The sequence below is a fragment of the Xyrauchen texanus genome, chromosome 2 (genome assembly GCF_025860055.1).
Source record: "Xyrauchen texanus isolate HMW12.3.18 chromosome 2, RBS_HiC_50CHRs, whole genome shotgun sequence".
In the NCBI taxonomy this organism is placed as follows: Eukaryota; Metazoa; Chordata; class Actinopteri; order Cypriniformes; family Catostomidae; genus Xyrauchen; species Xyrauchen texanus.
Window position 1 is genome coordinate 2182988 of NC_068277.1, and position 11715 is coordinate 2194702.

At 42.6% G+C, this 11715-nt stretch overlaps 1 long non-coding RNA gene across 1 annotated transcript; it reads right to left on the reverse strand.

Annotated features, from left to right (window-relative positions):
* Positions 1 to 9943: 9943 nt before the first annotated feature.
* Positions 9944 to 11484, reverse strand: LOC127619802 (uncharacterized). The gene is made up of 3 exons (XR_007967621.1): positions 11380 to 11484; positions 10692 to 10777; positions 9944 to 10091 (listed from the first exon to the last, which is right to left on the reverse strand). It is a non-coding gene; the product is annotated as an uncharacterized LOC127619802 (long non-coding RNA).
* Between the last annotated feature and the right edge of the window lie 231 nt (positions 11485 to 11715).

Genomic DNA, 11715 nt, shown 5'->3' on the forward strand with positions numbered 1-11715 from the left:
TCTACTCAATTCTGACAAAACAGAGGTACTAATTATTGGACCAAAAAACTTGGATGGATGTACCGTTACATCATCTTCAACAGAGAAGTACTTGGGTGTTATATTTGATACCAATCTGTCCTTTGAAAATCAAATTACCAATGTTTGTAGAACAGCATTCTTCCACCTAAGAAATATTGCTAAATTACGGCACATGCTCTCTGTTGCTGATACCGAAAAACTAATTCATGCGTTCATGACCTCAAGACTAGATTATTGTAATGCATTACTGGGAGGATGTCCAGCAAGATCAATAAATAAACTTCAATTGGTTCAAAATGCAGCAGCCAGAGTGCTGACGAGAACCAAGAGATATGATTATATTAGCCGCATTTTATCATCGTTACATTGGCTACCTGTTAAATTCTGTAACTACATACAAAGCTTTGAATGGTCTAGCTCCGCAGTACTTAAGTGATCTTCTACCACACCATATTCCATCACGTTCATTACAATCACACAATTCTGGCCTGTTAATAGTTTCTAAAATGTCAAAATCCACAAAAGGAGGAAGATCGTTTTCATATTTGGCTCCTAAACTGTGGAATAGTCTCCCTAACACTGTTCGGGACTCAGACACGCTCCCTCAGTTTAAGTCTAGACTAAAGACTCATCTAAAGACAAACTACAGCCGGTGCCAAACTTCACTTCAGTCTATTATGATGACTTCAGAGGATGAACTGATGCCAACTCCAACCATAAGACATGGGATACTTCATATGCCATTGTCTGAAGGTTGAACTGCATTTCAGATCCCTGTTATTACATTATTGACATTTATTACGTTAAGAATGGAAAATATATTACAGTATTGGCTGCTACAGAGCCATTTTGGGTTTGGGCTTGAAGTCTAACCCTATCGTTCGGGCCACACAGTCTCTGGTATGAGTCATATTTCCGTCATGTTTCAACATATAGAAGTGTAGGTTCTGCATTTTTCACAAATTTGATTATTTGTACATATTTGTAAAAATGGCATGTGCATGCAAATAAGATAAAAATAGCATAAATTAAAGACATTTTTAAAAGAAAAGCATAGTTTTATTGTTCTTCAGGGAATTAGAAATCGTATCTTTACACATTAGTGTTCTCTAAAGACCTGAAAGAGTGTTTGGTGAAATTCCCTTGTGTTTAAGGGTTAATAAATCATTTCTGAATACACTTGTTAAATGACATTTGCTCACCTGATCCTCTTCCAGTGTGGCCTCCTGCATATCTTCAGCATACTAGTCATTCATGGCATTCATCATCATCTCTGATCTGTGCAGTAACGTGCTATTTATACCCTTCAGCCGCTGACGTCAGACACGCCCTCTATGACGCCATAGATTCTAACAGCAGAGCACGAGATTCTGTCCGTCGTCACTCGGGTCAGATCTAACAGGAGAGTGCGAGATTCTGTCCGTCGTCACTCGGGTCAGATCTAACAGGAGAGCGCGAGATTCTGTCCGTCGTCACTCGGGTCAGATCTAACAGGAGAGCGCGAGATTCTGTCAGTCGTCACTCGGATCAGATCTAACAGGAGAGCGCCAGATTCTGTCAGTCGTCACTCGGATCAGATCTAACAGGAGAGCGCGAAATTCTGTCCGTCGTCACTCGGATCAGATCTAACAGGAGAGCGCGAGATTCTGTCCGCCGTCACTCGGGTCAGATCTAACAGGAGAGCGCGAGATTCTGTCCGTCGTCACTCGGGTCAGATCTAACAGGAGAGCGCGAGATTCTGTCCGTCGTCACTCGGGTCAGATCTAACAGGAGAGCCGAGATTCTGTCCGTCGTCACTCGGATCAGATCTAACAGGAGAGCCGAGATTCTGTCCGTCGTCACTCGGGTCAGATCTAACAGGAGAGCCGAGATTCTGTCCGTCGTCACTCGGGTCAGATCTAACAGGAGAGCCGAGATTCTGTCCGTCGTCACTCGGATCAGATCTAACAGGAGAGCGCGAGATTCTGTCCGTCGTCACTCGGATCAGATCTAACAGGAGAGCTGAGATTCTGTCCGTCGTCACTCGGATCAGATCTAACAGGAGAGCCGAGATTCTGTCAGTCGTCACTCGGGTCAGATCTAACAGGAGAGCCGAGATTCTGTCCGTCGTCACTCGGGTCAGATCTAACAGGAGAGCGTGAGATTCTGTCCGTCGTCACTCGGATCAGATCTAACAGGAGAGCCGAGATTCTGTCCGTCGTCACTCGGGTCAGATCTAACAGGAGAGCCGAGATTCTGTCCGTCGTCACTCGGATCAGATCTAACAGGAGAGCCGAGATTCTGTCCGTCGTCACTCGGGTCAGATCTAACAGGAGAGCGCGAGATTCTGTCCGTCGTCACTCGGATCAGATCTAACAGGAGAGCGCGAGATTCTGTCCGTCGTCACTCGGATCAGATCTAACAGGAGAGCGCGAGATTCTGTCCGTCGTCACTCGGGTCAGATCTAACAGGAGAGCGCGAGATTCTGTCCGTCGTCACTCGGGTCAGATCTAACAGGAGAGCGCGAGATTCTGTCCGTCGTCACTCGGGTCAGATCTAACAGGAGAGCGCGAGATTCTGTCCGTCGTCACTCGGGTCAGATCTAACAGGAGAGCGCGAGATTCTGTCAGTCGTCACTCGGGTCAGATCTAACAGGAGAGCGCGAGATTCTGTCCGTCGTCACTCGTATCAGATCTAACAGGAGAGCGTGAGATTCTGTCAGTCGTCACTCGGGTCAGATCTAACAGGAGAGCACGAGATTCTGTCTGTCGTCACTCGGATCAGATCTAACAGGAGAGCGCCAGATTCTGTCTGTCGTCACTCGGATCAGATCTAACAGGAGAGCGCCAGATTCTGTCCGCAGTCACTCGGGTCAGATCTAACAGGAGAGCGCCAGATTCTGTCCGCCGTCACTCGGATCAAATCTAACAGGAGAGCGCGAGATTCTGTCCGTCGTCACTCGGGTCAGATCTAACAGGAGAGCGCGAGATTCTGTCAGTCGTCACTCGGGTCAGATCTAACAGGAGAGCGCGAGATTCTGTCAGTCGTCACTCGGATCAGATCTAACAGGAGAGCGCCAGATTCTGTCAGTCGTCACTCGGGTCAGATCTAACAGGAGAGCTCGAGATTCTGTCAGTCGTCACTCGGATCAGATCTAACAGGAGAGCGCGAGATTCTGTCCGCAGTCACTCGGGTCAGATCTAACAGGAGAGCACGAGATTCTGTCCGTCGTCACTCGGGTCAGATCTAACAGGAGAGCCGAGATTCTGTCCGTCGTCACTCGGGTCAGATCTAACAGGAGAGCGCGAGATTCTGTCCGTCGTCACTCGGGTCAGATCTAACAGGAGAGCGCGAGATTCTGTCCGCCGTCACTCGGGTCAGATCTAACAGGAGAGCGCGAGATTCTGTCCGCCGTCACTCGGGTCAGATCTAACAGGAGAGCGCGAGATTCTGTCCGTCGTCACTCGGGTCAGATCTAACAGGAGAGCGCGAGATTCTGTCCGTCGTCACTCGGGTCAGATCTAACAGGAGAGCGCGAGATTCTGTCCGTCGTCACTCGGGTCAGATCTAACAGGAGAGCGCGAGATTCTGTCCGTCGTCACTCGGATCAGATCTAACAGGAGAGCGCGAGATTCTGTCCGTCGTCACTCGGGTCAGATCTAACAGGAGAGCACGAGATTCTGTCAGTCGTCACTTGGATCTGCAGATCTAACAGGAGAGCGCGAGATTCTGTCCGTCGTCACTCGGGTCAGATCTAACAGGAGAGCGCGAGATTCTGTCCGTCGTCACTCGGATCAGATCTAACAGGAGAGCGCGAGATTCTGTCCGTCGTCACTCGGGTCAGATCTAACAGGAGAGCGAGATTCTGTCCGTCGTCACTCGGGTCAGATCTAACAGGAGAGCGCGAGATTCTGTCCGTCGTCACTCGGGTCAGATCTAACAGGAGAGCGCGAGATTCTGTCCGCCGTCACTCGGGTCAGATCTAACAGGAGAGCGCGAGATTCTGTCCGCCGTCACTCGGGTCAGATCTAACAGGAGAGCGAGATTCTGTCCGCCGTCACTCGGGTCAGATCTAACAGGAGAGCCGAGATTCTGTCCGCCGTCACTCGGGTCAGATCTAACAGGAGAGCTGAGATTCTGTCCGTCGTCACTCGGGTCAGATCTAACAGGAGAGCCTGAGATTCTGTCCGTCGTCACTCGGGTCAGATCTAACAGGAGGCGAATTCTGTCCGCGTCACTCGGGTCAGATCTAACAGGAGGCCGAGATTCTGTCGCCGTCACTCGGGTCAGATCTAACAGGAGAGCTGAGATTCTGTCCGTCGTCACTGGGTCAGATCTAACAGGAGAGCCGAGATTCTGTCCGCCGTCACTCGGGTCAGATCTAACAGGAGAGCGAGATTCTGTCAGTCGTCACTCGGGTCAGATCTAACAGGAGAGCCGAGATTCTGTCCGCCGTCACTCGGGTCAGATCTAACAGGAGAGCCGAGATTCTGTCAGTCGTCACTCGGGTCAGATCTAACAGGAGAGCTGAGATTCTGTCCGTCGTCACTCGGGTCAGATCTAACAGGAGAGCTGAGATTCTGTCCGCCGTCCACTCGGGTCAGATCTAACAGGAGAGCCGAGATTCTGTCAGTCGTCACTCGGGTCAGATCTAACAGGAGAGCGCGAGATTCTGTCCGCCGTCACTCGGGTCAGATCTAACAGGAGAGCGCGAGATTCTGTCCGCCGTCACTCGGGTCAGATCTAACAGGAGAGCGCGAGATTCTGTCCGTCGTCACTCGGATCAGAGGAACAGCTCTTGTGTAGTTTATTGCACAATTAAAAGAGCTACATTTGAACTGTCTCTCCTACCGACGGACAAAAATCGAAGTCAAAAATGTTTAATAATAGTCATAATAACGTGTGATTATACAGATATGAGAATATAATTTCAGATTCATTTAAAAAACCCATCTGATTAATATAATAAAAGTGCAATTATTGTGTGTAATCTTATTAATACAATCAATAATAGACTCTTTAAACATTACACAGAATAGTATGATGCAAATATGTGTATTTTACTAACCTGCTTCAATTCAAGAGGTGTTGAACCCTTTATATTAATCTGTATATAGAGTTATAATCCAAATATATAAATGTAAATTTGTAAATATAGTTATAATCCAAATATTTAAATGTTAATCTGGATATATATTCATAAATCAGAGTATGTACACTGGCAAGAAAAAGTATGTGAACCCTTTGGAATCAGCTGGCACCCAGATATTATCCTGTAGGATATCTTGATAAACTTTGAAATTCAGTTTTCCCTTGATGATAGCAAGTGGTTCCGCCCCAAATGATGATGCCTCCTCCCCCGTTCTTCACCGTTGGGATGTTCAATGTTCAATGTTCAATTTATTTATAAAGCACATATTAATACAACAGAAGTTGACCACAGTGCTGTACATAGTATAAAATAACAATCATAAAATCATAATTAAATTAAAAACATTGTCACAGACACCTCAAAATCTAAGCGGCGTCAATAATAAACTATTACATCACTAGCACAATACTCATGAATGATCAAAACGCCAGAGTGAAAAAATAAGTTTTTAAGTGTCGTTTAAACTCTGTAAGAGAGGAACATTCCCTGATATAATGAGGTAAATTATTCCACAGCCTGGGAGCAGCCGCTGCAAAGGAGCGGTCTCCTCTCATTTTCCTGTACGTGCGCGGGACTACCAAGAGATTTAATGATTCGGAGCGCAATGCTCTCTTTGGTTTATTCACCTGGATTAGATCAGCTATATATGTCGGAGCAGTGCCATGTAGTGCTTTAAAAACAAATAAAAGTATCTTAAAATTAATCCTGTAGAAAACCGGCAACCAATGTAGTTCTCTTAATATAGGAGTAATATGCTCATTTTTTCGAGTGTCTGTCAAGAGTCTAGCGGCCGCATTTTGGATTAATTGCAATCTGTTTAAGCCTTTGTGTTGGACACCATAGTATAATGCATTACCATAGTCCAATCTTGAGAAAATAAACGCATGAACTACCTTTTCCAGGTCCTTCCGTGTTACAAAGGGTTTAATTTTAGCTGACTAATCTTAACTGGAAGAAACTCATTTTAACTACTTGATTTATCTGTTTATCAAATTTCAGTGCACTATCACAAATTATACCTAAGGTTTTTACTTGACGCATCAGATAAGGGATAGTGTACCCAATTCAGTTTTAGATGGATCTGCAGACTCTGAAGGGCCAAATAAAATCAATTCTGTTTTTGATTCATTTAGACACAAAAATTTACAGACATCCAGCTTTTAATCTCCCCAAGACACTCTACCAGCCTTTCAACAGCAGCAGGGACAGTTGGTTTTAAGGGTAGATACAACTGGGTGTCATCTATGTAACAGTGAAAAGAAACCTCATATTTACTCATGATCTGACCTAAAGGAAGCATATAGAGTGAGAAAAGAACTGGTGCTAAAATAGATCCTTGTGGAATACCGCATGATAAAGTCGCTGTGTTCGACGTACATTCTCCCATTTGCACTGCAAAACTTCTATTTTGGAGATAAGACTTAATCCAATTTAAGACATTACCTCGAATACCTACATAATTGTCTAAGCGTGAAATTAAAATATTATGGTCGAGTGTGTCAAACGCTGCTGTAAGATCTAATAGCAGAAGTAAGGTTGAGTCACCAATATCTGTGGCCATAAAAACATCGATTAAATACTTTTAATAATGCAGATTCTGTACTATGTTGTTTTTGAACCCCGACTGGAACACTTCACCAATAGTATTGTCAGTAAGGAAGGACTCAAGTTGAATAAAGACCGTTTTCTCCAGGATCTTTGCTAGATAAGGAAGCTTTGAGATTGGTCTATAATTGCATAGCACACTCTTATCTAAATTAGTTTTTTTCAGCAAAGGATGCACTATAGCATGTTTACAATAAGTTGGAACAATTCCAGATAGTAGACTCTTATTAATTATTGATAATACAAATGGACCAATCAACTCAAAAACTTTCTTAAATAGCACTGTAGGAATAACATCTTGTGGAGAAGCTGTCGGCTTTAGCTTACAGACAATGTCTAAAAGTGTGGATAAGGAGATAGGCTCAAAATCGGACAGCACAGCATGAGTTACAGGTGTATCCTATCCATAGGCTCATATGAACACTGTTGTATATTCCTTCGGATGTCCGATATACGTCCGACAAAGAATTCCAAAAGATTTTCACATAAATTCATAGGTATAACTCCAGGCACCTCTAATCTGGGGTTCAAAAATAAATCAATTGTTGAGAAAATAATTCTTGAATTTTGACGATTCTTCTCAATAATGTCTGAAAAAAATCTGAACCTGGCAGTTTTTATAGCCTGTTGGAATTTACCTAAGACATCTCTTAACATTTCATACGAAATTTGTAATTTATCTTTCTTCCATTTACGTTCACATCTTCTGCACTCTCTTACTAACGATTTAACATGTTCATTGCACCAAGGAGGAGGCTTATTTTTTCTGCTCACCTGTCTCAAAGGTGCAATACAGTCTAGTGTTTCTGTGCATATAAAATTAAAACTATTAATTGTTTCTTCTACACCAAGATGTGGAGATAAAAGATTCACTTTCATACACTGCAACTTCTCCATAAAAGAAACATTAAAATCTACATGTGAATTAGGTATTAGAGGACGATACAATCTTTTAGCTGGACACAGTTTTCTCGGCTGACAGGGAGAGAAGCGGTACATAAAATCGGATTGTGGTCGGATAACACAAAATCCTCAATAATAATGTCCTTAATAACTAAGCCAAGTGATAGAATCAAGTCCAATGTGTGGCCACGATTGTGTGTAGGGCCATTCACCATTTGTTGAAACCCGAACGAGTCAATGAGATTTAAGAAGTCTTTTGCCAATGGGTTTGTTGGACAACAAACATGGATATTCAAATCCCCCATTAATAAAATATTATCATATTTTAGAACAATGTCAGCTAGAAAGGCAGCCAGTTCTGAAATATAATCCTTATTAGCTCTTGGTGGTCGGTAAATAACAACACAAAGGACAGGTATTGTTGTTTGCAATTCAAAAGCTTGAAGTTCAAAGCTTGAAAACTGTTCAAACTTAAGTAAAGTGCAAATAAAATTGTTCTTAAAAATAGAGGCCAGTCCTCCTCCCTTCCTATTTGGCGAGGAGAATTAAAGACTGAATAGTTATTTGGTACAGCTTCTCCCAAGGCGTATGTATTGTCAGTGTTCATCCAAGTTTCCGTAATAAAAACAAAGTCTAGAGCCCGAGTACTAACAAACTCGTTTAGGATAAAAGATTTGTTTTTCAGAGAGCGTACATTTATCAAAGCCAACCTTATAGCTGATCTTTCGACGTCCATAATCTCCAACGACAGTCCACGACCAAATGGCACAGAGCGAAGATTCTGCGCGTCAATTCCATTCGGTGGAAATACCGCGCACGCCCGAAAATGATTCGCCACAGGCCCCTCCGGCACAATAGGTCGAATCCATCGAGACACCGCACTGTCCGCATGCCAACACAGCACCCGACCGCCGCTCCAGCCCCACAACTGCACATCCGCAAGCCGCGGATCTCCCTGAAGGAAATCCAGGTATGCCTTTAGTTTGACAAGCCTTCCTCCTCGCTTTCCTGGCGCCGCCGTCTTTTCAGACAAAGGGGACCAGGGATCATGTTGCAGCCATGTAGGAATCCTTAGCGGCGGTTTTAGAGTATAGGACTGGAGTTCCTCCGAGCTTCATTTAAATGTTTCTCAAATATAATTCGAATATTTAAAAGTGTAGATCGATCATTCACCAGTGTAGTGCTAGAATCATGTATAAACAAAAGCATAAGTAAGAACAAAACAGAAATAAGAAACAAACTAGACACGGGCAGACGGCATGCCATTGACATCGGCGCCATCTTTCTTCCCTTTCTTGATGTTTTCATATTGGTATGTGGTGCCCTTTTTATGCCATACATAGTGCTGCGTGTTCTTCCCAAACAATTCAACCTTAGTTTGATTAGTCTACAAAATCCCAGTAGTGTTGTGAACGTGGCATTCGGTGCAGCAGTGATTTTGTTGGAAAGCAGCGGCTTCCTTCGTGATGTCCTGCCATGTACACCATACCTGTTTAATGTTTTCTGTATAGTAGACTCATGAACAGAGATGTTAACCAGTTCCAATGATTACTTCAACCTTTATCTGTCACTCTAGGGTACTTTTGTACCTCATTGATAATTCTGCGGTGTTCCCTTTGAGTCATCTTGACTGGACGGCCACTTCTAGTGAGAGTACCTATAGTCCTAAATCATCCCCATTTATAGACAGTTTGTCTAACTGTGGACAGATGAATATCTAACGGCCACTTCTAGAGAGAGTACCTATAGTACTAAATCATCTCCATTTATAGACGGTTTGTCTAACTGTGGACAGATGAATATCTAACGGCCACTTCTAGTGAGAGTACCTATAGTACTAAACCATCTCCATTTATAGACAGTTTGTCTAACTGTGGACAGATGAATATCTAACGGCCACTTCTAGTGAGAGTATCTATAGTACTAAATCATCTCCATTTATAGACAGTTTGTCTAACTGTGGACAGATGAATATCTAACGGCCACTTCTAGTGAGAGTATCTATAGTACTAAATCATCTCCATTTATAGACAGTTTGTCTAACTGTGGACAGATGTATATCTAACGGCCACTTCTAGTGAGAGTACCTATAGAACTAAATCATCTCCATTTATAGACAGTTTGTCTAACTGTGGACAGATGAATATCTAATGGCCACTTCTAGAGAGAGTACCTATAGTACTAAATCATCTCCATTTATAGACAGTTTGTCTCACTGCGGACAGATGAATATCTAACGGCCACTTCTAGAGAGAGTACCTATAGTACTAAACCATCTCCATTTATAGACAGTTTGTCTAACTGTGGACAGATGAATATCTAACGGCCACTTCTAGTGAGAGTATCTATAGTACTAAATCATCTCCATTTATAGACAGTTTGTCTAACTGTGGACAGATGAATATCTAACGGCCACTTCTAGTGAGAGTACCTATAGTACTAAACCATCTCCATTTATAGACAGTTTGTCTAACTGTGGACAGATGAATATCTAACGGCCACTTCTAGTGAGAGTATCTATAGTACTAAATCATCTCCATTTATAGACAGTTTGTCTAACTGTGGACAGATGAATATCTAACGGTCACTTCTAGAGAGAGTACCTATAGAACTAAATCATCTCCATTTATAGACAGTTTGTCTAACTGTGGACAGATGAATATCTAATGGCCACTTCTAGTGAGAGTACCTATAGTACTAAATCACCTCCATTTATAGACAGTTTGTCTCACTGCGGACAGATGAATATCTAACGGCCACTTCTAGAGAGAGTACCTATAGTACTAAATCATCTCCATTAAAGACAGTTTGTCTAACTGTGGATGGATGAATATCTAACGGCCACTTCTAGAGAGAGTACCTATAGTACTAAATCATCTCCATTAAAGACAGTTTGTCTAACTGTGGATGGATGAATATCTAACGGCCACTTCTAGAGAGAGTACCTATAGTACTAAATCATCTCCATTTATAGACAGTTTGTCTAACTGTGGATGGATGAATATCTAACGGCCACTTCTAGAGAGAGTACCTATAGTACTAAATCATCTCCATTTATAGACAGTTTGTCTAACTGTGGACAGATGAATATCTAACGGCCACTTCTAGTGAGAGTACCTATAGTACTAAATCATCTCCATTTATAGACAGATTGTCTAACTGTGGACAGATGAATATCTAACGGCCACTTCTAGTGAGAGTACCTATAGTACTAAATCATCTCCATTTATAGACAGTTTCTCTAACTGTGGATGGATGAACATCTAACGGCCACTTCTAGAGAGAGTACCTATAGTACTAAATCATCTCCATTTATAGACAGTTTCTCTAACTGTGGACAGATGAATATCTAACGGTCACTTCTAGTGAGAGTTACTATAGTACTAAATCACCTCCATTTATAGACAGTTTCTCTAACTGTGGACAGATGAATATCTAACGGCCACTTCTAGTGAGAGTTACTATAGTACTAAATCACCTCCATTTATAGACAGTTTGTCTAACTGTGGACAGATGAACATCTAACGGCCACTTCTGGAGAGAGTACCTATAGTACTAAATCATCTCCATTTATAGACAGTTTCTCTAACTGTGGACAGATGAATATCTAACGGCCACTTCTAGAGAGAGTTACTATAGTACTAAATCATCTCCATTTATAGACAGTTTGTCTAACTGTGGATGGATGAATATCTAACGGCCACTTCTAGAGAGAGTACCTATAGTACTAAATCATCTCCATTTATAGACAGTTTGTCTAACTGTGGACAGATGAATATCTAACGGCCACTTCTAGTGAGAGTACCTATAGTACTAAATCATCTCCATTTATAGACAGTTTGTCTAACTGTGGATGGATGAATATCTAACGGCCACTTCTAGAGAGAGTACCTATAGTACTAAATCATCTCCATTTATAGACAGTTTCTCTAACTGTGGACAGATGAATATCTAACGGCCACTTCTAGAGAGAGTACCTATAGTACTAAATCACCTCCATTTATAGACAGTTTGTCTAACTGTGGACAGATGAATATCTAACGGCCACTTCTAGT